This window comes from Zootermopsis nevadensis, unplaced genomic scaffold (genome assembly GCF_977971745.1).
Source record: "Zootermopsis nevadensis isolate Lab colony 2312 unplaced genomic scaffold, Znev_1.0 Znev_ptg000018l, whole genome shotgun sequence".
Lineage (NCBI taxonomy): Eukaryota > Metazoa > Arthropoda > Insecta > Blattodea > Termopsidae > Zootermopsis > Zootermopsis nevadensis.
The window spans coordinates 2,877,740-2,903,501 of NW_028259150.1; the positions used below are offsets into that span (position 1 = coordinate 2,877,740).

Here is a 25,762-nt window from a genome sequence, read left to right on the forward strand (position 1 = left end):
TCCTTATCTATCAATGTTTACTTTTCTTTACATAGTAATTCACATTTTCTAGCGACAGTCTTCGTCTCACAGATTTCATTAAAACAGCTTCATCTAGCCCCAATGTAAAAGATGGTGTATTTTTAATCTACTTAGGCTATTTATTTGTTCTATTTACCGACGCCGTCAGAGCTCATACTATATAGCATCGACACATTCGTCACGTAATATTAAATGTTCTAACCCTTTAGAGCTGAAAGAGAGAGAGAGAAAGTTAAGAAGGATAACAAACGAATAGAATTTGCAAAGAAGAAATTGGTAGGGGGAGAAGTGAGGGACACTTCGATTTTAAGGGGGGAGGGAAAGAGCATCTTATAGTTAGAAGGTCCCTAGGCAATGCCCGCTCGTCCTTCTGGTATGAATAGGTTTAGTAAGGGCAAGGGATTTAGAAGGAGACAGGATGGGGTAAGAAATGGAGAGGGGGGAGGTTGATCAGGGTCTTTTCGTTAATTTTGAATTTTGATATTGGCCTTGGAAGGGCGGCGTTTGGGAAAAGTTTTACGTTAATATGGGAGGGGGGGGCTACTATAGAGCCGAATTTTGATGTTAACACTGGGAGGGCTGCATGAGAGGCAGAACAACGTGGAATTTGGGTACCAACTTAGCATTTGCTCTAGGACCGAGAAAACCACGGAAAACCTTGGTCGAGTTGGCCGGTCGCAGGACCTTCCGGATGCGTGCTGACTTCTAGCCAGCAGTCCGGCATTTAAAAACGCGAGCCCTAACGGTAGCCTCTGTCCGTGCGCTTCCTTTATTAAAAACTGATACATTTTTTTATTTTATTTTTTACATAGATAGGTTTTGGATAAGAAACGACCAACTTGGTTCGTTGCTTACCTAATTACAAAAAAGTTTACATATACTTGCCGTAGCCGTCCTGTGTCCTTTGGTTCACAGTCGGTCCAGCGTAGGGGATTGGGCGATGTGACAGCGTGTGGACTGGACTCTCCGGGGTACCTGAAACAGACTGATGGTGCTCTGTAGTCTGAATTACTTTTAAGAATTCAGTCCGTACCGCGAAGAGAACACCACACTTCACCATTAAAAAGATCAACTGGTTAACGCTGTTTAAGGAAATAATCGCTCTTTATTCGGATAATTAATTAACCATTTGAAGCAGAAGAGAGAGATGAGAGATTTGAAAGTGGGGGGGGGGGAGTAGCGATAAGCACTACTGTTATAAATTGGGGGGGGGGGGGTATAAAGTTGGTTTAGGGTTACGAACGTTCCCAGGCAGCCTATATAACATTTAATAATTCAGTTCGTATTGCAAAGAAAACAGTACCGTTAACCATTACACATATCAGCTTGTTATAAGGAAATATTCCCTGTTCACAGTGAGTAGCAAACGAAACATACAAATACGCAGACTTATTGATTATTAAATCATTTTGGATATGCATTTAATATTAGACTTCAAAGGGAACTATGTCTTGGTTGAATAATCGCTTTACAATTTTCGTGCGTGATAAAGGTCAGTAATGTTGGGGTAGTTCCTCTTGAACGTTCTGTACACTCAGTTCTTAGTGCAGCCTGTAGCAGCAAATCAATGCCGCTTAGCTGTGGCGGTGACCCAAATTCGCTATTATGTAGACGAGGAGCTACTGCAGGGCCCGTCCGGTCCGTCTTGTCAGGGCCCGAGCTAGGCTTCTGCACATGGAGATTACCCACTCTGCAACTGCGCACCAGGTCTGCATGCATGGCGACGATCCGTACGACAACTAAACGCTGCCATGAAACCATCTGCAAAGATGAAAGACCAGCCTTCAAAAACGCGAGACTTACGGCGAGAGGTTAGAAGAACCCAGCTTCGTATCTGGGAAGTCTCAGGATCAGTTCTCGACACGTTGTTAACAAAGTGCCACTGAACATTTTATTTTGTTTCTCACAGTGTTAGCCGGACTAACACGGTTAACATAAACGGTTTGAATCCGATTTTTTCCTCTCGGTGTAGGCCTAAATGCGTGTACGGCGTAGGGCTAATTGGGCAGAACACGAAGTTAATCTATGGTTTTCGTGTGTTTGTTTTTAGTTTTCTGAGGCGAATATTGGGATTTACTTACAGATAGGTAAGAGCCACTTTCTTCCACATCATTATTCATCATTTGTGTCTACTTCTTATCACACTTACACAACCTGTGCACGCTGAAATCCGCAGAACTCCGCGTAGCATTGTAAACCGAACAGGATAACTCGACTGGTAGCACTGCTGACGTATTTTACTACACGCGGTTCGAATTTTGAATGGGCCACGGGTTGTCCTGATTCAGGTGGTTTTACGTGGTCCGTTATGCCGAGTGACATGACACCAACTTGATTTAGGTCCCTGGCGCTTTGTTCCTCACATCCGCCACTATACATGATGAATTTAAAATGAGGTAGTAGATTAATGAATGAATGACACCCCACATAAATTCAAAGATAGGCTGCGCTAATTTACCTTTACAAGACTACCCCTAAAATACACGTAATGTAATTGGTATTGTTGTCTGACTTCTTTACGTTGTTGGAAATAATGCAGTTTGATATTATGCAGACTTTTTCTTTCATGTTTACCACAAATTCTTTCCTTGTCATTAGCATTTAATGAACCTTAATATTGAAGTGATTACAAGATTATCAGCAACTGTATCGAATTAATGCTTTTATATTTAAAAAGAGATCTTAAAAAGTGTCCTTTTCTTGTATCATTGGAGTTTTATAAACGGGCGTAATATGTCTTTATTCATCCATTTGATCCTTCTGAAATTACATGTGCAATTAATATTCGCGCATGCAAGTCTGTAACATTCAAATGTTTCTTTGATTACAAGTAAGGAACGGCCGTTTTGAGTAAGCGTGCTCGTGATTTCTCAGCAGATTATACTTGTCTGTGACAGGGCATGAGCTCAGCAAAGATTATGGAACGATTTTTGTAGAAATATACAATGTATACAAAAATCTTTCATGCCACACCTAGTGATACTCAAATTCGGAAGTACTTGTTGGGCTAAAGAGAAGTCTATATTTTCCTCTGTAAGAGGTTAGTGGAAATGGCTGGCGAATAGGTGGGGATGAATTACCATTTAAAATGTTTACATAAGGCATGGTAGGTCTTAAAAGCACTACTATAACAGTATAGTTGGTACTGTTCACTTAACATATCTTGGCGTCATACAGACGGTTGGGCCTGGAGGATGGGAAGGAAGGCGGGTAGTATGACACGTTCTGCGCATGCTCGGTGTAGCACAACAGTCCAAAATAGCATCTGAGTTGTAAGAACAGTACAGGCTTACCTCGGAGATATTGCGGGTTCGGTTCCAGACCACCGCAATAAAGCTAATATCGCAATAAAGCGAGTCACGAATTTTTTGGTTTCCCAGTGCATATAAAAGTTATGTTTACACTATACTGTAGTCTATTAAGTGTGCAATAGCATTATGTCTAAAAAAAAACAATGCGAGAACATTTCGAGAATTACCAAAATGTGACACAGAGACACGAAATGACCACATGCTGTTGTAAAAATGGCGCCGATAGACTTGTTCGACGCAGGGTTGCCACAAACCTTCAATTTGTAAATAACGCAATATCTGCGAAGCGAAATAAAACGAGGTATGCCTGTATAATAATTACACATGTGTTGCAGTGGGGAGATCAGCGCCACATTTTATGTTTTTTGACCGGTTATTACCTGCTGTATCGTCCTGTTCCATAAACCTAGGAATAACGAGTCGAGCCAAATCAATACTATGGGGCATACACAAGTAAACTGGCCGACATCGAAAGGTACGTTTCTTTACACATTACAGTAATGTAATTAGCATTAAAGTATATTAAACCCGCACAAAATACTCCTAAGATTATGTATGTCAAGTTCCATAACAATATTTGAAAGGTTTACAAAATATACATAGAAGGTTATGTAGGTTAGTAAGTAAAGTGTCCCTTACAATTAACGACACTAAACAACAGTCAACAAATGTAGCATATGTTTGTTGTGCCGTGTTTGAACGAAATCGGTCCAAACGTTTGGGTGCTATCACTAACGGAAGGACGGAAGGTCTTTTTTAACCTAAGAGGCTGTATGCTTTACTGAATCTAAATCGATATTGCAGCAAAACATACGGTGAAAGATTACTATGAAAATTGTATTGTATTTATACACAATTCAGAATACTCAGGGCAGTAGTAAAATTGAAGTAAAGTATGTTTCATCGTATTGTATCTTAAGTATTTTAATACCCAAATTCTTATACCTTGGTTCGGAACGAGGTGCACGAACTGCATTAATTTCGGAGATGCCCCATTTCACAATTACCCGACTCCACGGCACAGTGTTTTCCTTGAGCAGCTGAAAATTATTCAGGTTCTCCAAACACACACTGCTTTTACTTACGCTACGTTGTCTGCTCAGTCAGTATAGTGACTGTCTACCGAATGGGTTCGATCCCCGACGGGAGCAGAGGATTTTTCCTTTAGTCTCTGCGTCCAGACAGGTTCTGTGGCCCACATAGCCTCCTATCCAGTGGGTACCGGGATCCTTTCCCGAGAGTAAAGCACGGCCGGGGCGTGATGCTGACCACTCACCCCCTTCTAGTGCCGACGTTAAGAATGAGTAGGAGCTATATCTCCTCTCCCCCCAAGCGCATAAATTGCGTATAGTGGCACAGCTTTGCCTTACTTTTTACGTTGTCTGTCAGTGGGCCACATACTCGGTCACTTTTCATATTCACAAACCCATTTCACTAATATTAATTTCAGTATTGTCCTCTTCCTCTAAGTCTCCAACTCATTTCTGTGCATTACATAAAAGTAGGCTTGGGAATTTTTCCAACCATAGCCAATGTTCTACGCCATCATCCCATTCCAAGCATCACACAACTTTTAACAAGCAACAGTTTTTTATTTATTTTTTATTTTTTGAATTTTAGTCTTCGTTCTTTATTACAATGGATATTGTGTTACGCACATTCAATCCGAACACTGGAGAAGGCAAGGCCTGTCCGAAGGCCACTGACCGTACAACACGCATGAAGCTTTACATTTCTTCTGCCTTTCAAATTAACTGCATTCGTTCTTCGACTCGGGGCAATGGACTGGGCTGACCGTCAGGGGGTGATGCCATGCAGTAAGGTTTTCATCTTTAGACTTTTCCGTTTAATGTAACAGCCGGGTGTATAAAAATGTCACATTAATATACTTGAAGCCACTGCAAATTTTTTCTGTTTAATTGAGGAATGAAACACGGGTGGTATTAAAACTATTAATAGAGTACAAGTGTACCGATATTTTATTTTGTTCTTGGTTTAAATAACGATCCCTTCACTTGTTTAGAATAATTTATGTAGCGTCGAATGGAAGGATTATTAATGAAGAATGACCAATTTTAACTGCAGAGTGCTGTATCCTATTTACTCAAACAGAAAATTCCTTGGAGCCGGAACAGTCTATAATAGGCTAAACCATGGAGATGATTATAGAATTGAAGAAGGAAGGGGATGTGGTTTAACTATCTAGGACTGAGGAATACCTCGAGAGTCACAGTAGTCGGTCTCCTAGCCGAGATTTGAACCCGGGATCTAACCCAATACGAATTAGGAGTTCTAACAACTGGACCGTGGCGTGGGGAGTGTTGACTTAAGCTGCAGAATAATTTGTTTACATGTAAGCCTAACGTAGACGGAACTTAACGTGATTAATTAAATGTGAGTTGCTTGGTCTAAGATGTCGCTAATGCAGGTGTGTGGGCTTACATTGCGTTACATTTTGTTTGATTCTTCGATTTTGGTCCACATGTTTCTTGGTCTAGAGGCAGGAAATGAATATCTGCGATATGTATTTCATTATGCTTAAAATTTATAAGTTTAAAGGCTACCGTCCGCTGCAGTCTTATATTGATACAGAAGTGGCGTATTGTATATTTTTTTATTTTACTTTTCCATATTTCTTGCTTACTTTCTTTAATTCTTTATTTTTTTAGTTTTCCTCCATTTTAGTTTTTTCTTTATTTCCTCATTTCTTCCTTTAATTCGTTTTCCTTTTACTTATATTTATTTGTCTTTGTTTTGTTCATTTTGCTGCCTGTTTCTACGACTAAGTGCAGTTGGCAGAACAAAAAAGGCACAATCCACCGGCAGCACAGAAAGCGAATTGCCTACTTTGAGTCCGTTGGACGGAGCTTTGAACCGAGAACGGCGTTTTCCGATAGACACAACTGTACGGTTACATGTGAAAGGAAACCGCCAGCTTCCGGAACGTGTTCTTTGAAGGAGAATAAAAACCAGAGCGAAGGAAAATGTCCAAGAATGTGTATCAGTTTAACATACTGCTCGTATTTATGACGCTTGCATGTTAACAGAAGTTAGGAAATGGCTTCTTTCTGCTTCCCGTCAGCGCAAATTTTATAAACGATTTTTTCAGAGCATACAGAAATACAAATTTTCCTGCAGGTGTCGATTGGTTGATGGGGTACTGAGGGTGGTCCCTTCTTACTGTGTAGGCGTTTATTTGCATTAGTTGGCATGGCAACTGTTGGTTGCTCAGCAACGTTTAATCAGTTACAGCTCCAGTACGTCGACTGTTATCTTGCACAGACACAAATTTCCATAAAGCGCCCTTCTATTAAATTAAACTCAATGTGTATTACATTCTAGCGTTAAAACGCTGTTTGCAGAAATCCGTAGGTCTGCATGTAAACAAATTGGAAAAATGTACTTACCCTGTAGTATAAATCAGACACGTTTCATATTATTATCAACAGAAGTGTGGAAAATACGTCCGTTGAATTTTAGTCTGTGAAAGCTGAACATTAAGTTCTTCCAATATCTAATGTCGTCTGCCGTCTTTCAAGAAGTTTTAACTATATAGAAAGATTAACAGGCATAATAAATTAATAATGATATTATTTAGTGTTTTAATTATATGAGCGAAACGAACACAGAATTAGACCATTAAATGTTAATTGTAATTGCATGCCCGTGCTCCCTTCGTGTTTTATTCTTTGTGTTGGCACCATTAAAAATATTTGAACTGAATTCAGTAGGACAAATCCCTTATTATGCACCCATGTTAAGAAAATTAAATTACCCGTCATGGTGGTGTAATGGTGAATGATGCCGCCTTCTACTTCTTGTTCATATCTCGGCACACAGACCGAGTATTATGATTCAGAGTGTTCTTAGTTCTTCAAGACAATGTCTGAAGGTCACTTGAGTCAATTAAATAACAATGGTAATTATTTTTACCACATACTTTAACAATCAGTAACTGTGTTCTTCCCTCATAATGTATTTATGGATTTTCTGATTCTCAGAACAAACATCAGTTATTTGTCTAAACAGCATTAAACATTGTAAGTTTGTAATGAGACGTGTTGTGTTTCCTTTGAGGTAGGAGGTGAATTTTGGAAATGTGGACGAACTCTGAGCTTGAAAAGTTTGAAACAGGGAGCAATCACTTCCCCTCACGTAGGTTATATTCAGTCGTCATTTAAAACTATCCTGTTTTTTTTCTTCCCAATATTTTTGTTGTGCCTACAGATCAGAAATTCTAATGACTGTATGGGCCTCAAACACTGTTTTAATCGTCTGTTTCACATTTTCCTTACTCTTCGTCCGGATTCTTATAATTTATTTTATCCTCCACCATATTTAGTAGTCCATTTCATTTGTGGAACTATGGCCATTCCATCGCTTAATGTAATAATTTAACTACATTTATATTATCTACATTTTTTAATTAAATGTAGAGTTATTGAAATCGGCACAAATTGTTAATTAAATGGAAAAGGGACAAAATAAATGTATCCATTTGTTTCCCGTCACTACACAAATTTTGTTTTCTTTACGTAACATGTAGCCAGTAAGGATGAATATTGTTTCACACACCATATGAGGTAATATCCAAAGTTGAAAATACAACAGAACCCCACTTGTCATTTAGAATAATGAGCACGTAATTTTCCTCTTAAACTGTTGCCATAGGAAAAGTACTGGCTCATCGTTGTCACTCATCATCAGTACGGTGTGAACATTATTTACGTGGATTTGTGCGCAGCAGCCATTATATTTAAAACACGCCATCTGCATTTTTCTGGAGAACAAAACAATGACAGACCACGTCGTAGTTATGTGATAATAGCATGTGAACAGCTACGTCATGTTACAGATGTTGAACTTCACTTGTTTAATAAATTCACACGAATCATTTTCTTTGTCCTTGAATTTTGCTCGTCATTGAAAATGCGTAGATTAATTGTCATTAATTTTCCTAACATGCGTCTGTTTTAGGCTGTCCATTCCTGTCATTCGTATAGTCTGATTAGTAAGGATGATTAAATATTAGGAATAATTGCGTTAACAAAGTCTGCGGTCACGGTTTCTGTCGTGGCAACGAATTTCTGTATGCGTCATATATAGTATATCAGATCACACAATGACCTGTCATTTTATTCTTAACAACTGATTATAAAGTTCGAATCCTAAATAGATGTATAAACAGCTCTGATACGAACTTCAAAGACGACTCTGGTGGTGAGATTCAGTTTCTCATGACGACAAGTATGAAGGTGTTTGGTACAAGTATAATGTTTCAGAGTTTCTACCTGTCCTGATAATGGGGGCAGCAGATACCTATGAAACGTCCGTAGACTTCTACCAGACTACACGACTCAACATTCCAGAAAAGAGTCGTCTTCAAGACTTTATTGTTTATTTATGTTTTATAGCCTCGATGATTCTGGGGTTATTTAACGCAGAGTTCGTAGTTCGCACTGTCGAATGAGATGGGAAGATGGTAATGAATGGTATATAGGGTATGATTTCGAAGAAATTCGTCTGGAGACAAAAATTGTTGCCTTTCGGTTTCTTAGTATAAGTGTGTGTTACATGAGGAATATTTACACGAAATAGAGTAACCACCGAGGCCGACAGATTCTTCTACAGTTTTGATTGTTTTTTCCAAACTAACTGGTTTCGAGTACAGAGCAGATTATTTTTATATTTGAAAACTTTGGAATCTTCAGCACACATTTTCAGTGTTTACAGTTGGAACCTCAATAAGGCCGCTGAAATTTAACGCACATGCGGACAGAATAAACTGCATTTTTACTGCTTATTTATATCTTACAATCTTTCTCCGAAAGCTTTGGAAATCATTTTAAAATATCCCCTCTCATGAACAGTTGAAAATTAACGTTACATCCTACGAGTCTGGATGAGTAATTTACGAAATATCGGGGCATCATCCATGTACCACAGCACACGTTTACCTCACGTCATTGCATCCTGTTCACAAGACAGACACGGCTGGACGTAGAAACACGTGTTGGTCTACTGGCCGCACGTGAACTACAATCTGGGTTAAACTTATGAATTATACAAACTCTCGTCGTATGTTTAAACTCAGGATTAACGTAAACGACTGTGGTACCTTACAGATTTTTTCAAAGCCCTTCTGTATGGGATAGGAGTTACGCCAGTGTTCTTTTAACGGAACAGTGATGTGTTGGCGTATAAAATCATTCAGACTCCTGGAAATAAAATTAGGAACAAAGAGGGCGTATTTTTTATCTCGGTACTGGTAGAGAAGACAAAATCTGATGCTTATTTGAGCACGACGCCATGAAGATGTGTGTGGAGAAGTGAAGGTAAAGCTCCATGTATTTTCAATGTTGACACTAGATGATGAGTGGTCACCTCCTTTCGGCCCTCTTAACCCTCTGTCCTTGTTCGATAGGACGCTGTATGAGCCTCATACCCTGTCCGGACGCGGTGGCCTTGTCGGGAATCGAAATTCTGCCGTCCGGTTCATAGATTAAGTCACTTGTGACTGAGCTACATTGTTTCCCACAGTGGATGCAGAGTGGAACAAATAAATTTAAAAATATGTATATACACATTCATGATATAACTGAGAGACGAAAACACAGGTACAGCTAGTTACTATTGTATTATCATATTGAACATTTCGTTTGTGATCTCTATATACATGGGATTAATGAAACTATTCTTACTGAAACAGACACTACTCTCACCTAATCACTTGAATTTGGTTTTTACGAATTACCGTTGAAAAGTTGAAAATATATTATTTTGTAGAAATATATTTAATTCCTGTTCAATTGTTTCTAGCAGAATTTATAATATTGCATTCTGATATTCACAAACTCTTTCTTTATATTTAACACAGACGAAGTTATTCCGGCATTGAAAGAGAGTCTATAAATAAAAACTGCGGATGGTTCATCAGTTTTCAAGAAATCAGTGCTTCATTAGGTTTAGTAAATTTACCCAGTCTTCAGTCTGTATGTGGTAAATTTAAAGCAAGATCCAAATCGGCTGTTGGCCTAGCCAGCCTCCTATAAAATAGGTATCGGGTGTTTTACCCCGGGGGTAATTCAACAGAGGCGTCCATCTCTGTCTAATGCTGAGGTTAATAATGCGTTCTGCATTTCAACGCCCCCATACATATTCGTGGTATTTAATTAAGCACCAGGAACAACTCCACCTCTTTTTTGTACAAAGGATTGAAATGTATCCAGAATCTTTAGGGGCTTAAAACAGAAACATTTCGAGAATTAAGCTTCACGGAAATTATATTTTAACATTTAGTTACTGTATCGTGTTCTATTTATAGTTCCTTGCGCAGGGTGTGGGCAGCTGTCAGTAGGTGATATGACGAATCCCCAAAACCGTCCATGTTTTATAGGGATGTACATAATTATATCCACAAAACGAGGAAACTCAGAAAATTATCCAGATTACGGTAGGCTGCCACTGTACTTCAACACCTCTTGCGCTGGAAATGTGAACATGATAGTAGTAACTGGAATATTAGTTTAAAAGGTTCGTTTTATTTTCATATACACTTTTCTTTTCCCTAATATACTTCTCGACACCACATAATACTCTCGTAATTTTTGGGTTCCGGGGATAGCCGGTTGAAATATACGGTTCTGTGCAGTGAATAGATTTTATGCCAGTTTGTTCCTTTCTTAAATGATAACGCGAATTATTCAAATTACATGTTATTTTGGCTTTCATCTTGAAGGTCATACTCGATTTGTTTTGGAACATTACGCCGATATCTCTGGTATTTTGCATTGACAGACATGCGTTTTGACAAGTCACGTGAAGCATGGCAAATTTTACATTGAACATGGCGTTTGTATGTACTTACATTAGTCTTTCCGTATCACTGTACTAATAACCGATTTATGTATCTTAATTTGGGACTGTCTATTCCAAACGACTAGGTTGGTACAGTGTAACATTTTCTATTTCTTTCGTTGCTGTAATCTCGTACGAAATGCTACCGATCATTGTACTGTTTCGGTAACGTAATTTATCAACACGTCGACGGACGAACTGCATGGTGTAGTCTTCCTGGAACAGCTGGCAGTTGTTCAACTGTTCAAGAATGATCCATTTAAAATATAAATAAATATAAAATTACTTATAAGCTGTAGAACGCGGGATAATAAGAAAGAAGCAATTCCATTTCTTGGGCACAGTTTATTTTTAAGGAAATCCGGTCGAAGAATGTATATTTTAGTTGCTGATGTGGGCTATCTACATGCCATTTATTTAGCAGTTTTGTACGATGAGATATTTTTCTGAGTGTTGACAAAGTTCGGCTTCAGACTCATATAAAGTTGTTCTACTGGACCGATATAAACTAAAATTAAATTTGCCTCGCAGCGTTTAGTGCTGTTATACTAATAATGAAACATCAAATACATTACGTATTTTTGCAGCTGAAATATACGGTTGCATAGACAACTTTATATTGCGCGTTCATTTTCTTTACATTGTGCGAATAGTACATGAAAGAGTACATTTAATTTTACTGGTCTTTAGACATGGTCCATGGCCTTCTGGAAGCAATCAGGAGCCTTCCTTATTGAAATGTCACGCTTGGAAGAAGGAAGTGTACTGGTGTGCTGATGGAGCTACATTTTCTAACCAGTAGTTAATTGTTTAACTTAACATGGCGTAGAAAACCTTGCGGGATGGTCATGTGTGTGTTACTCTCAGCGGCGAAGTATATTGATAACATTTTATATTGGAAACTTAAATATTATTTAAAGGACGATCTGTAGTTGACAATATGGGCTAGAATATGGTTACAGATGTAGTTGTCCCGGTGACTAAGTGCCAAGCCACGAGGTAGAATGGAAGTGAAGTTCCTCTCATTCTTAACCTTAGCTTTATACTAATATAAATGCTTAGATTCAGATCCCCTGGGAAAGAGACACTTTGTCCATCGGTTAGAAGGCTGTGTGTTACCCCGTTTGTCTGATCCATAGCTGGTCACTTTACTACCTGAGGTATCTCGGTTCGACTCAGAACACAGCAGACTCGTTAAAATAAACAGTCTCTACCTGCCAGCATGCTTAGTGGAGTTCCATCACTAACAGAAGAAAATTTGTTAACACGTAGGCTATGAGGAAATTCGGCCTAATACACTGCTTTGGCCAAGAGCAGATATTCAAATACGATGATGCAATGTACGTTGTAGCTCACCTTCCTTATGAGCAAAGCAAATACAAGACGTAACGGCACATTCTTGTCTGTTCCCTTGCATTTTGGCTATTACACTCCACCCATTCCCGTCCTGATTTCACGCCTGTCATTTTTATTTAGCTTAACAGAGCGTTTTAGAAAATTATCATTGTCCATTCTGTTAATATGTCTCTGTAGTCGTCAGTTCTTGTATTTTCCGAATATAAAGCTGAATCCTGAAATTGATGACAAAACGATTCTACGGGACGTCGCCTTTGAATATGCATACGTTATTTATGTTAGAGTTTTCACTTTTTTAATAGTCTACATAATCGTCTTTCATTCTTTTCAGATTTCGTTTACATTGGATTCTACAAACTTAGGTAAGGTAAGACTAAGCCACTTGATTTGTACTTTTTCCTTCATTATTTGTGTATTTTCATTCAAGTTGTTAATATGCTATGTAGGCTTATGTGCATATCTGTTTTGTTACGACTGTACCTAATAATTGCTTTTGTTGACGTATGAAAAATGTATGACTTGGATGATCGCTGAAGGACAGGAGGTAGGATATATGATTAAATACATAATTTAATTAGAAGAACTGATATAAATTTGAGCTGTAAAGTCGTATATGAATGTGTAGATTCTGAATTGCAGAAATTTTTGTTATAGCAATATAATTTTATTTAAAATATTAAATTCTGTTAGGAAATATTTTGCTTATTGTGGGAGTAGAAAAAGAGATAAAAGTAAGGTTATTTTTAAGAGAATCTTTGTGTATTTGTCAAATTGACCTGCATATTTAAATTTTAACTAAATGAGCAGAGTCTTTGAGGAGTTCATAACATCTCGTTTGTTGTTTTCCTATATTTGAAAGAGAAGCGGATTCTCCGCAGGTGTAAAGGGTTTTCGTTCTAACGTATGCGTCTAGACCAGCGTTTCTCAACCGGGGTTCCCCAGAACCTTAGGGTTTCGCGAGCAATCGCCGGGGGTTCCGCGAGAAATAGTGATGAATAGGCTAATCATATGTAAATGTATTTTTAAGCCATTTTTATGTTTAATTTCATATTCGTAATTTTACTATACACGTACGACATATTCTCGGAAAATTCTTGGGTATTATAATAAAGTCTTCAACCTGTTATGTCATTTAGAAATATAATAATCATTAGAAATATATTTAGCGACGTCTATACGGCGCTAGCGTGAAACCGCCTTTAGTGGTCAGTGTACAGGAGCTGTACTCAAGATGAGATTTACTGACCTATCCCTGGACAAGTTCTGGATTTCTGTGAAAGAAGAGTATCCTGCCATTCATAGGAAAGCAATAAATAGATTGCTGAGTTTTCAACCTCTTACATGTGTGAGCAAGCTTTTTCTTATTTAACAAGTATCAAGACCAAAGACAGAAATCGTCTCCTTTCAGTTGAAGATGAAATCCGTGCGTGTTTATCTAAAGTTCGACCCCGAATTAAGTATTTGTGGACCAAAAGACAAGCACAGTTTTCACATTGGAAAAGTAAATTTTATTATTTAAATTGGCTTCAAAAATAACATTTCCTTGACACATATATTTGTTTATATGACATTTTACTTTGATTTATCTTATGCCTTTTTAACATTGTCAATAAACGATTTAGTTATTGTAGTAGTTATTATCTGATTTCGTTCTGTTTATATGTGTTATATACGATATTGGTTATTTATGTTTATTTTTTGTGTGAATGAAAACCTCCGTATGAGGTCTCTTGAACAGGCAGTTTGATTTCAGTTTTTTTGTATTGTCAATAAACTTGAGAAAAACGTAAGTAATTTTTTGCGTAAACCAGCTATCAGAAAAAATATATTAAGTTTTCCTTATGAACTTTAAGTTTATAAAAAAGAAAGAAAGATATCAATAATGATATATAATAATTTTTATGTAGGGGTTCCCTGAGACATGAATATTATTTCAAGGGTTCCGCAAGGGCAAAAAGGTTGAGAAACGCTGGTCTAGACCGACTCTGATACCGAAGGTCCTTTGACTGGGAGCTATAACGCTGTGGGCCCTAACGTTAACCACTCACCCACATAACGTGGCTTGAAGGCAGACAACCCAGTATATTGTAAAATGTCGTTTTATACGATACTGCGAAGTGAATGTTCCAGATCTGAATAATTGGCAGATGTACACTGCACTGCGCTGATAATGTGGTCGGTTTGTGGTGCATGTATCAGTAATCATAGACAGCATGGCACAGGGTACTGTATCATAACAGAGGTCAAACATTGTAATTAAAAAACTGTGTTTTAGTTCCTGCCTGATTGATAATACTGCCATTTTGTAACTAAAGGAAGTTTTGTGAACATGGCAGATAACTCGACATGTCCTCGCTTTCACTTGTTTCTTATCTAAGAGCCATTGAATTTTTCTTCCGGAAATGAAATTTAGGCTACAGGAGATAACATTATGTATGTTAGTCAAGTTCTCATTTTTATTTCACCTGTGATTTGCGTGACCACAATACTCACTCAAGAGGAATAAGTGTTCTTCGTCATAAATAAAAGGACACATTAGATCCCGAAAGAATCGTTTTGTATAATGTATTTTCATATTTAAACCTCTTCATGTCACGAACAACATGAAAAATGTTTCTTTTGTCGTAATTTAGTTCTAAAACATGGGTAATGAAGGTACTAACGTTGAAGTTAATATAGTTAATTTGTGAACCTAAGCAATTAAATGTAATCTGAAGCAACTGATCTTAAAAATAAGCACCCTGATGGAATTATGAACAAAGTACTCTTTTCTACAGAATTATACACAAAAGGCAAACATGTGTACGAAAGCCTGTCTACTATCCCCGAACATCCTGAATAGTCCTACCAGTTCTCTGTCTTTACCGAGATTTTCCAACAATTAAACTTTCTGAGGGACCACTTGTACGTTGTAGGCGCAGATTTCAATAAAATAAAAAGTGAATCTTAAATACATATAGTGGAAGGATTTATCTGGCTCGAGATAGGGACAGGCGGTGAACCTCTTGTGGACACGGGTACCATAAAAGACGAGGATGGCAATTTCTTCACCAGCTGAGCAACTGCTAACTTCTGAAAGATTCTGCTCTATGGAGTTAGAACAAGCTTTAATGTGGGTTCTGTAGTCATGTGCCCTGTAGCAACAGTCTATAAAATTGGGTGAGAAATATCTGACCCTTTCTAAGCTCGTGTAAAATTTCAGTAAAGGATAACAATATTAAAATTCTCGTTACCTCACATTACAAAAGGAACTTGCAAGATTTAGTAAGTTGAATAAATGGATAAATATCGTAACAGCAAAGAATCCTGTAGCTGTACTTGAAGAGCTGTTCATTCAGGCTTACAGAAAGCAAATTTTTAACGGTGTCATTTCTATGAGGTGAAATGGCGTACGTGGACAAACTTAGCAAATAAAAATGAGAGACCATGATGAATCAATACCTTGGTTACTTAACAGTAATCATTTTATTTTATATGTTATGCAGCATAATTTGAGAGGGGCGGTATTATCGTGAATGATTAATCGGGAGCGGTGACAAATAAATATTGTCACCTATTTTAGGGTGCAATCGCAGAATGTAGATCGTTTTTAGAAGTTTCTTGGTGTGCTTTATTGTAGGCCTCAGCGTGCCTTTCGCTGAGTACATAAACGGGGCAATAAAGATTGTCCCTCCGTATATTTTATCTCAAGAAACTCTTCGATGTTTTGGTGATACTTCAAATTGGGGCCTTCCCCCTAAGTTATTAGTAAATTTGATTTTTGTTCTTTTGGGTGCAGTCAAATATCTACTTAGTACGGATCTCAAATCCAGTGTTATTTATTTTATCAAAAACGGTTTATCGGATAGAAGTTGGTAGACCGTATATGACATCTTAATCCTGTATCCCATTATCACTAACATTTTTCGCTCAATGTGGTGTACATTTAAAAAAATACAAGTAGAACAAATTGTGACTCTACAAGAAATGAACATAAAGCAACATGATATTTGAAAAATATTAAATTGGGCATTTCGAGAATACGTTTATTCCGTTTGCATTTTTTGCCTTTTTACTCTTATTACACAGTTATCCTTTCGAATTCATTATTCATTATCATCCTGTCATTCGACGCTATGCAGTCTAAGCTACTGGAGAAAGCGTCGTTAAATATACTACAAATAAACAATAAAAATACGCAGTTGTGTTTGAACACAGTAAGTAAGAGTTCTGATTTAATCCCTAATGAACCTGAATTCTTCAGCATTTAATTTTACAGAAATACACGTTTGTTTGTTAACATTTGCAGAAGATTATACACATTTCGCTGCAGTGGAACTACTCGTCTATCCGCCTTCCTTATACGATTCTGTGACTGTAGTAACAAGACTAAACTAATAAAAAGATGCAAATATTGTAAGTGATGTAGGGATTTAACTTGGCTTAAAATGGGCAAGGTCATTTGGGTGACCTTGACTCAGGAATTTTAACACTATTAGGTATAGTTGACTAATAGCAAAAAATGCCCACAAATGTGCAGCTGTATGAAGAAAGAGAGGTTATCCTTGACGGAATTTGTTATTTGACGATTAAGGGCGCTCCTAAGTATGATATGGTGATCATCAGTTTGGTCTTCTTGGAAAAAGACGAAACGACTAAAATTCGAATGGGGAGTACTTCAAAAGTCCATTTGTTCCTGTAAAAACAATTGTAGGAAACGAGAAGTGTATATAAAGTCCAGCTTAAACACTTGTTGTTCTAGCAGGTGGACATGGACTTTCAAATCGCCCCGTATTAACATATTTATACCAATGCGTATCATGTACCAAAATGTTTCGGAATTTTCTCGCACCTCGAATCAGTTTAAACATTTAAGATTTCTACAATATTTTTATTTTCCGTCTATACACAAACTTAAAATAATGTTGTTTAAAATTATCTAAAATTATAACATTCTCAGTAGACACTGCATCTTGTTACATTTTTTGTATCGACGACAACAGTTGCAGTTTACCGTCTCTTAATATCGGACACACAACACATCAATTACAACCCGATATAAACATCCAAGTACAACCTCCAAACCAAAAGGAAGAGACAAAAACTTAAAATTAAATAAATTAAAATAATCAATAAACGCAACGCAAAATGTACTACAGTTTTTAAAATATATTAAAATTGATAGACCTGATGATGATGTGATACACATTGAAACATGTCGTCGATACAAAAAAAAAAAAAATGTAACAAGATGCAGTGTCTACTGAGAATGTTATAATTTCAGATAATTTTAAACAACATTATTTTAAGTTTGTGTATAGACGGAAAATAAAAATATTGTATCAATAAAACACAAACATGACGCAATTAAGATATAAATTTAAGATTTCGTTATGTCCCTTCTTGAAATTAAATGAAGAGTTGTTTTTTGTCCGATTTTCTTCCGAAATCTGTATAAAATACGCACTAAAATTTACCGTCAACGACATTGAACCAAGACTTTTACTGTCAACTCTAGCGAAAGGAGTTGCAAATTTTGGAAATTAGAAAACGAAACAAAAATTGTTTAAATGACTAGACCATGGTTTTGAGAAACTAAAATTCACTGCTGGATTTGGTTCGTGGGCCGGAGGTGGTAATATCTATTTTATATCAGTGTTTCCTAAAGTGTGAGCCAATTCCGAGGGGCGTAGCATTTTTCGGTTAAGTTGGTGGTCTAATTATAATACATATAAATTGATAAGAAAATGTCTACGTCATATTACAAACACAGAACTTCATAGAAAAGATATTTTCATATACATCTATATGCTTCTAAGTAAGTTTTTGAATTTGTATATTACATTTCTTTATTCGTTTCAAGGGCGCCTCGAACTAAATTGTTTCGGAACCATTGTTCGTGATCGTATTAACCTGTATTAATCGTGTTAACTTATTTTATTTTGTGAAGAATATAGCTTTAAGGTACTGTATTGTCCATGTCGCTCTTCGTGTTGCCCTGAAGATAGAGACAGTATATCTCTCTGAAAGGTTGGTGCCTACAAATCCATATTTCTTTACAGCCCAAATATCGTCATTGACACGGAGCTAGGAAGCTGGCATGAAATGAGGTGGACCCAGGTGCTCTGCAAATGTGCTCATATTGTAATTGCATGTGTGGTAATCCTTTAGACTGGTAACAATTTATAAACGAGTTATTTTTGAGAATATGAGGATTTATCAGTTATTTGTATATCAGGGTTGATAGTTTGTTTCACGAGATTTTCAAGTTTAGTGGTTTCAAATTTGAGGCCATTCTGCGAGACTGAATTAGATACACGATAAATCTAAGTGACACTCTAGAACTTCAGGATATTACCACAAAGCTAACAAAATTACCTCGGTGGTTTATAGGCTTTCACTTTGGGGAAGTTCCTCAAACTACGGGCTTTTGGTTTGAACGTAGAGCTTGACGATCATACCTCCATCCATGCAAGCTTTGATCACGAAAGTTTCAGTGAAAGAGGGAATAAATGACTCAAGACACTACATAATGTCCGACAAATTAAGCCACAGATTTGGTTTTATACTAATCTTAATATCGAAAATAATTTGCCAGTTAAATTCATTTCATAACATAACTTTAATTTATTCGTTGATTGTTAAGATCTTTGACGACATTGTTTCAACTGAACACGTGCGGCGGATGGGAAGATAACATGTTAGTTAAATGTTTGCAGGGAGAAAGAAGGAGTTAGTCGTGGCCTATTTCAAAGCAAAATCCCGTCATCAGGGCGATTTATCACCCTGATGATGGAGGCAGTATGACCTCTGAAACGTTGGTAAACATCGACCATACTACACAGTGCAACAACCCAGAAGACATAAATCTTCATACTCACCGCTGTGAAAACCTCAAATTATACATAAAATTGAGAATCTTTAATTTGCGTTGAAACGGAAAAGAATTAGAACATTGTAAGCCTAAAGCGACCTGTCAGCCACTCAAATAGAATCCACAATCTGATAAAGGCACCGGCGCCATCATTTTCTATCTACTAGGTTGCCAGTTTTCGAGAGCTTTTAAATCCCTGATTCAATTGTTTAGCGATAAGGCGCTAGACGAGAAAATCGTCTGTCACATTCACGTTCATTATCAGACGTAGTGCCGAAAACTAATCGGCTAGTTTATTTTTACGAATTATCTGTTTGACGCACATAAAGTGTGTACATAATGGAGAGGTCACGTCCATGTCTATCCTCCTGTCCACGTTGTTAATTTCCAGAATTATTCAATGGGTATTAATAGGTGCCTAGTCTGTTAAGTTTTGGTAAAGGAGACTGGTGCACTGCAAAATAAAACGTATTATGATCTGAAGCTTTTAGTTCAAAAACATTTTAAAATGTAGGGTCTATTGAATATTTAACTAAATATAAGGAAGCATATTTTCTGACTGTATGTCATGTGTCAGGCGAATCAGTAGAGTGACCGGTTTTTCATAATTAGGTTTGTGCCTGTAGTTAACACAAACGTCAGTCGTAGCATGTCGGCTTTTTATTGATGGATTTGTGCTTGCAATAAACGTAAACCAGAGTCGTTGAGGTGTTCGGAATTATAAAGAATGCCAAATCTAAAACTTCTTGACGATGGTGAAGAGTCAATTGAATAAATATTTACTTGGATATTATCTATCGTCTGGTAATAAAACGTAAAACGACGTTTCGGAGATGGGGCTCTATCTCCGTCTTCAGGTTCCTACTCAGTTGGGCCCATTAGATAGAGCTAATCCCTATCTCCGGACAAATGTGTGTGTGTGGTGTGGTAATGCCTTTTTATTCTGGGACTTTCACTTTTTAATTTGTCCGGAGATAGGGATTAGCTCTATCTAATGGGCCCAACTGAGTAGGAACCTGAAGACGGAGATAGAGCCCCATCTCCGAAACGTCGTTTTACGTTTTTTACGTTTTATTACTAGACGATGGATAATATCCAAGTAAATTTTTATTCTATAAAGAATGCGTTTAGAAATATAAGTGCTCCAAATTGAACTACTAACTAACGAACGAATTCTACCGGGCACAGTTATTCTGCAAATGGCAGCCCTTCAGTTTAAGTAACCCGCCTTTTGTGGAAACCGAATATTAATTTCCGTGTGTACAGGATCCACAAATAGTCTCTGTACTGATTCAGATGAACCATTACACACTGTCAACCTTCTCTAAATCTCTCTTATTGCTTGGAACGTAAATTAGAAGGAAATACAGAGTGGCACATAATTAATTAGCATAGGAAAGTGCGGAAGTATTATGGGCGCTTGGCTGTAATTCTTACATCAGCTGAATCTTGTACGGAAAATGATATTAAATCCTGCGTGAAAATTCCCTACAGCCATCCGTGTGTTAACGTTTCTGCGAAATTCTCTCTGCTTCAATAAACTTGGGCAGTTCTTTGTCAAATAACGATTCAACAACTGCTGCACTCTGTTGGGATGTATAGCGGTTCAGTTTTTTAAGTCCCTACTTCATTTTTGAAAAATAAGAACAGAAACTATAAATGAAAGGCCCACTTATTTCAAGTGTAATAATTAATTATGCTTAAGTCTGTACTCAGAAGATAATACTCTGCTGGAAGCTGAAGTAGGAAACACTGTGGATTTGGGAGTCGAAGAGTAAACCAGAAACCATAATTTCACCACCATCTTTATCGTCGTATTATGGCGTGTCTCTAACACGTACGTCATCTAACACGCGTCTTCCTTTAATTGTCTTATTTGTTAGCATTTGACTTCAAATGTCCGTTGTTACTGTGTTTAAAACTGATGCGAGTTTTGATTTAATATCAGTATTAGATTAGCAAACAAGAATTTACTATCAAAAATAAAATATTACTTTTATGAGTCAGCATAAGATAATGAAGGAATGATTAGTTTCTTTTATGCTTGTTTAATGGTGGGTTTTCCGCACTGGAAGTGGTCACACAAGTACGGCTCTCGAATGTTGACGAAATGCCACGTTTCACAGTTGTGATATATTATGAAGTTCTTTCGACTGTGTTCGAGACTTTCTCAATGTTTACTTCGTGTTGCAATGAACACGGGGTTACTTAATATTTCATTATATTCATAATTATTTTCTTTAAATGTATCAATGCGAGTTCTTTCCTTAGTGGACAGTTACTAAGTTCATTGTTGATAAGAAAAAATCAAATTCAACTGATGGGTACTCCAAACTGTTAAAGAAACAAAACAAAAGAACCATGTTACTTGATAACAACAAATAATCCGATGCATATTTTGATAAGACAGTTGCTTCTCTTTTCTGTAGCGTAAAGCTGCCCTTGCCACGAGAAAATCACGCAGATACTTTGTGGTTTGTATTGTGGAACGCCTTATGTAAAGCAACCATGATGGTTTGTACAGGCAGGGTCTTTATGATCGCAAGGAGGAAGGTCTTCTTAGCCCACACGCATCATTCTTGGTAGCAAGTCTCGCTGGAGACATAAGTGATGCTGCTATTCCTTCCATTCGTTTAAACGGACTGATTGCTTCTTGTGACAGTCGCTGGAAATTTTTTTACAAATCACCCAAAATCCTGAAGTTTTAGAATCTTGTCTAAATGTATCCAATCGCGAGCTCTGTTCAATCAGAGTTTCTGGAAATTTGTATGTTTATGGATGTATGCATAAAATACATAACTTCTTTTAAGGTGATTATTGTTTAAAATGTCAAGTAACAACATGGAGGAATCGGATGGGGCTATTTCTGTGTGGCATCTTGCTGGAAAGCCGATGACAAGAATTCTGTGGTTGAATACGTAGTGAACAGCTGTCAAATTACTCTTACTGAACTACGTACTTTATAAATAGGCTTATGACAATAGACATTAACATAAGATTATTTATAATTCATTTGTGATAAAATATCTTGATCTCTGATTAGTGATTTAAAGACGATAATACATGAATAGCATTGAATATCTATACGGTTCAAGTTGGCTTTCTTATAGCCAGTTGTACTTTAGGTAGGTTCTGTAATGAATACAATAAGTAAATAGGCGTACGGTGGTCTATACTGTGCATCTAAAAACGTATAGGGTTATGGTTTTCTTCATTTATTTACTTATTAAGAATAAATTAATTCGTTGATTGTACTGTGCATCATGTTATGAGCAAATACAAATTGACAAATTAGAATAATGTGTGAACATCGCCACTGACAGGATTTCCTTTTGCCATGTTTAGGCGCGTTCTCATCCCCGCAGAGCGCCTATCAAAATCGCTCCTTCCTTCCGTCTGTCCGCCCTTCTATCTGCAGGAGTGGAAAAACTTGAGTGCAATTCAACGGATTCTTATAAAATACTTTGTTCATATGTTTTCACGACTGGAGTTTAATGAGAATTTTGACTTTCGGGGCTAATCCGCGTCGTCGGTTGTTGAAGGTTTTACGAGTTGTAGGTAAACACTGCAGTTGCTGTCTTCAGGATGAATGTCTGGCCCAGTTTTGGTTAGCATCAGACTGCAATAACGGGAAATCTACGTGAAGCGTGTCTGCGCGCCGAAGTCACTGGGTAGTGAATCTCCAGACTTCCTTGATTACCATCACTATGGTTACATTGGTTAAAGGTAAAAGGTTAAAGGTCATAGTCTGGTCAACTCGTCAGAATTGTTAACGCTGTGCGTTCATTTCTCTTCTAATCTATATATTCACTATTGATGTCTCCCTTGTTATTTTCATATTTTCTTGTATATTCCCAATTCTAAATTCTTTTTAATGTTGGTTGGTGTATAGCTCTTCTACAGTCCATCTCATATTGACACCTGTGTTCATGTGATTTCGTATCCTTTTCTACTTATCAGCGAAAGTAAATTATACCCAGTCTAGTCTCGGGAGGGACTACATGAACCCATTGCATTGTGTAATAAGACAAGACTTGATGGCACACACGTGGACTTAATTTTGTGGTTGATGGATATTTTATGCAGTTTGTGTTGAAAGATATTCATTGGTACACTACCAGCTGTTAGACTATTGGCGACTCAAGAAGGACTCTGCTTCATTAATTTCGTTAACACAAATGAATCATATAAAATTCACTACCTTCTACAAAATATGACTTAAAATATAAAGTATCAGTAATACTTCTACAATAATTGGTTCATGGTTATTTTTAGGAATATTATAGGCACTTATCACGTTCCTTTTTGAACAACTTTCTCTGACGTAAGCTTAATAAAAATAAATGTAAAATGGAATGCTATAGTTGTGGGAAATCTTAAATCCTAGCACAAAACTTTTATCACCATCCAAAATTACCTTTTGCCATACAATTAACAGTAAAGAATGTAAGGAATATGACATGTAATGAAACTCAGTTTAAATGTAGAGCTCCATTTGTACTTACACAGCTGACAGAATATTTAACTCATTCAGTTGAAAAGTTGAACACTTGAAACATTATATGACAGATAAAAGTTGAAAGCTAAGTTCTGAGGGAAAACCAAAGTATTCATAGAAAAATATGATTTAATACTACTTGAAATCTCACACAGACTATCCTGGGATTGAAACAGCATACACATAAGACACCAATATCTAACCATCTCAGCTATGACATGACTAAAAGTATTACTACAAAATGGTAAAATGTATATGTGTAGGAAATTGCTCTTTAATTAATCTGATGTCGCATAGGCATATCAGACTTAAAGAATATAAGGCATTTTACAAAACATCCTTTATAATGAAGACGCTAACGAAAATTGGAAGAGATATTAGTAAAACAGGTCTACACAGTTTTGATAAGTCATTTCGTGGCTCATTAATAACAAATTTGTTTTGTTCTTTATGCTGCACACCGGTGGCATAAACATTATAAAGCTTCATTCCATAACCGTTGCAAAAGGCTGTTTGTAAATTGCATTAAATTATATTTAAGACTCAAAGCAAAGGTTTTGCAGTGTTACGTGGCGTAGTAGTTATGGAACTAAATTAAACTTGCTTCTACACCCTTCAAACTTAAACGGCTTCGTTTGTACAACATAATAGTTAAATATGATTTCTAATTACAAAATAACAATTTGATGAAAGATAAGATCTGAAAGAAATGAAATAGTGTTTGGCTTATAAGTTATCTCTGTGCATAAGGACCAGTCCATGAGGACTAGCTGAGGCTCATCCATAACCTTAACGAGTTTTCGAACTCTGACCTCCGACACCCACTGGATAGGGACCTGGATTTGCTCCAGAGTCGTTCAGAATACGATGGAGCAGAGAAACCATACATCCTGTCGAGAAACGATCCCTGATCGTTCACCTAATAAGTCACTTAATAGAATGCACTGATTCACTTTCCTGAAAGGGTATTCAATTTTACATCGAGAGGGAGAAGTAGAAGAAAAACAAGTAGGAAGCAGGAAACGCGAAGACAGAATAGGTCACCGAGACCCTGCTACATATAGACAAGTATTAGTAGACAAAGAAGAGACGAATAGAGGATATTTGTATCGATATATTGTGTGTGCAGGCCTGCTAAACATGTTGACTGGCAAACAAACAAAGAATCACACAGGCTTGCAGAGTAAGCAGGTTCTACGCGTTCTATGCTCTGAATTAAAGTTTTATCAAAATTTTGACAAACAGTTTATCGTACTGGTCATAAGGTAGCAACAAGAAATATTTATCTCCTCTTGTGTTGGAAGATACTCATCAGCCTCTTGTGTTTCAAAACGCTTTAAATTTCGTTTGTCGTCATCGAACCAGCATAAATATTTGTTAGAACTTCTGTTTCTAACGCTGATTTAAACGGATCTTCTGATGTTAAAATTTTACTTAGGTTTTAGCTATTCTTTAAAAAGGGTTTCTAGTACAGATTTTCAGAACATTCGACAAATTTCAGAAGTCAAAGTCTGGTGATTATAACACTATAAATGACCTTTACAGTTGATACGGCGTCGCAGATGTTAGGTGAGTATTTTGTGTTTATGCATTCTTTGCACTATGTGCATGAAATGAACGCATACAAGGCTGGTCATATTTGTTTGTCCGTCCGCATGACTTAATTCGAAACCCACAGGACGGATTTGGATGAAATCTGGTATGGAGGTTGTTTAGTTATGTTAGGTTAGTTTAGTTTAGTTTAGTTAAAGTCAGGTTAGGTTATGTTACGTTCGTTTAGGTGAGGATATGTTGTATTAGGTTAGTTCACATTTGGTTTGTTTATGTATTTATCAATATTGAAACATCGATGTATTGAAGTTAATA

The 25,762-nt window shown here is 37.0% G+C and overlaps 1 protein-coding gene and 1 long non-coding RNA gene across 2 annotated transcripts in view; one reads left to right on the top strand and one right to left on the bottom strand.

Moving 5' to 3' along the window:
• Positions 1–1,097: 1,097 nt before the first annotated feature.
• Positions 1,098–25,762, bottom strand: part of LOC110827861 (uncharacterized) — a 74,319-nt gene continuing 49,654 nt past the window's right edge. Inside the window, exon 3 of the long non-coding RNA XR_002542492.2 lies at positions 1,098–1,782. This is a non-coding gene — a long non-coding RNA (uncharacterized LOC110827861). The remainder of the gene's footprint in view (positions 1,783–25,762) is intronic.
• Positions 12,885–25,762, top strand: part of Nep3 (M13 family metallopeptidase neprilysin 3) — a 122,101-nt gene continuing 109,223 nt past the window's right edge. The window contains exon 1 of the mRNA XM_087351109.1: positions 12,885–12,907. The gene's annotated coding sequence lies outside the window, so the exon portion shown is untranslated. The remainder of the gene's footprint in view (positions 12,908–25,762) is intronic.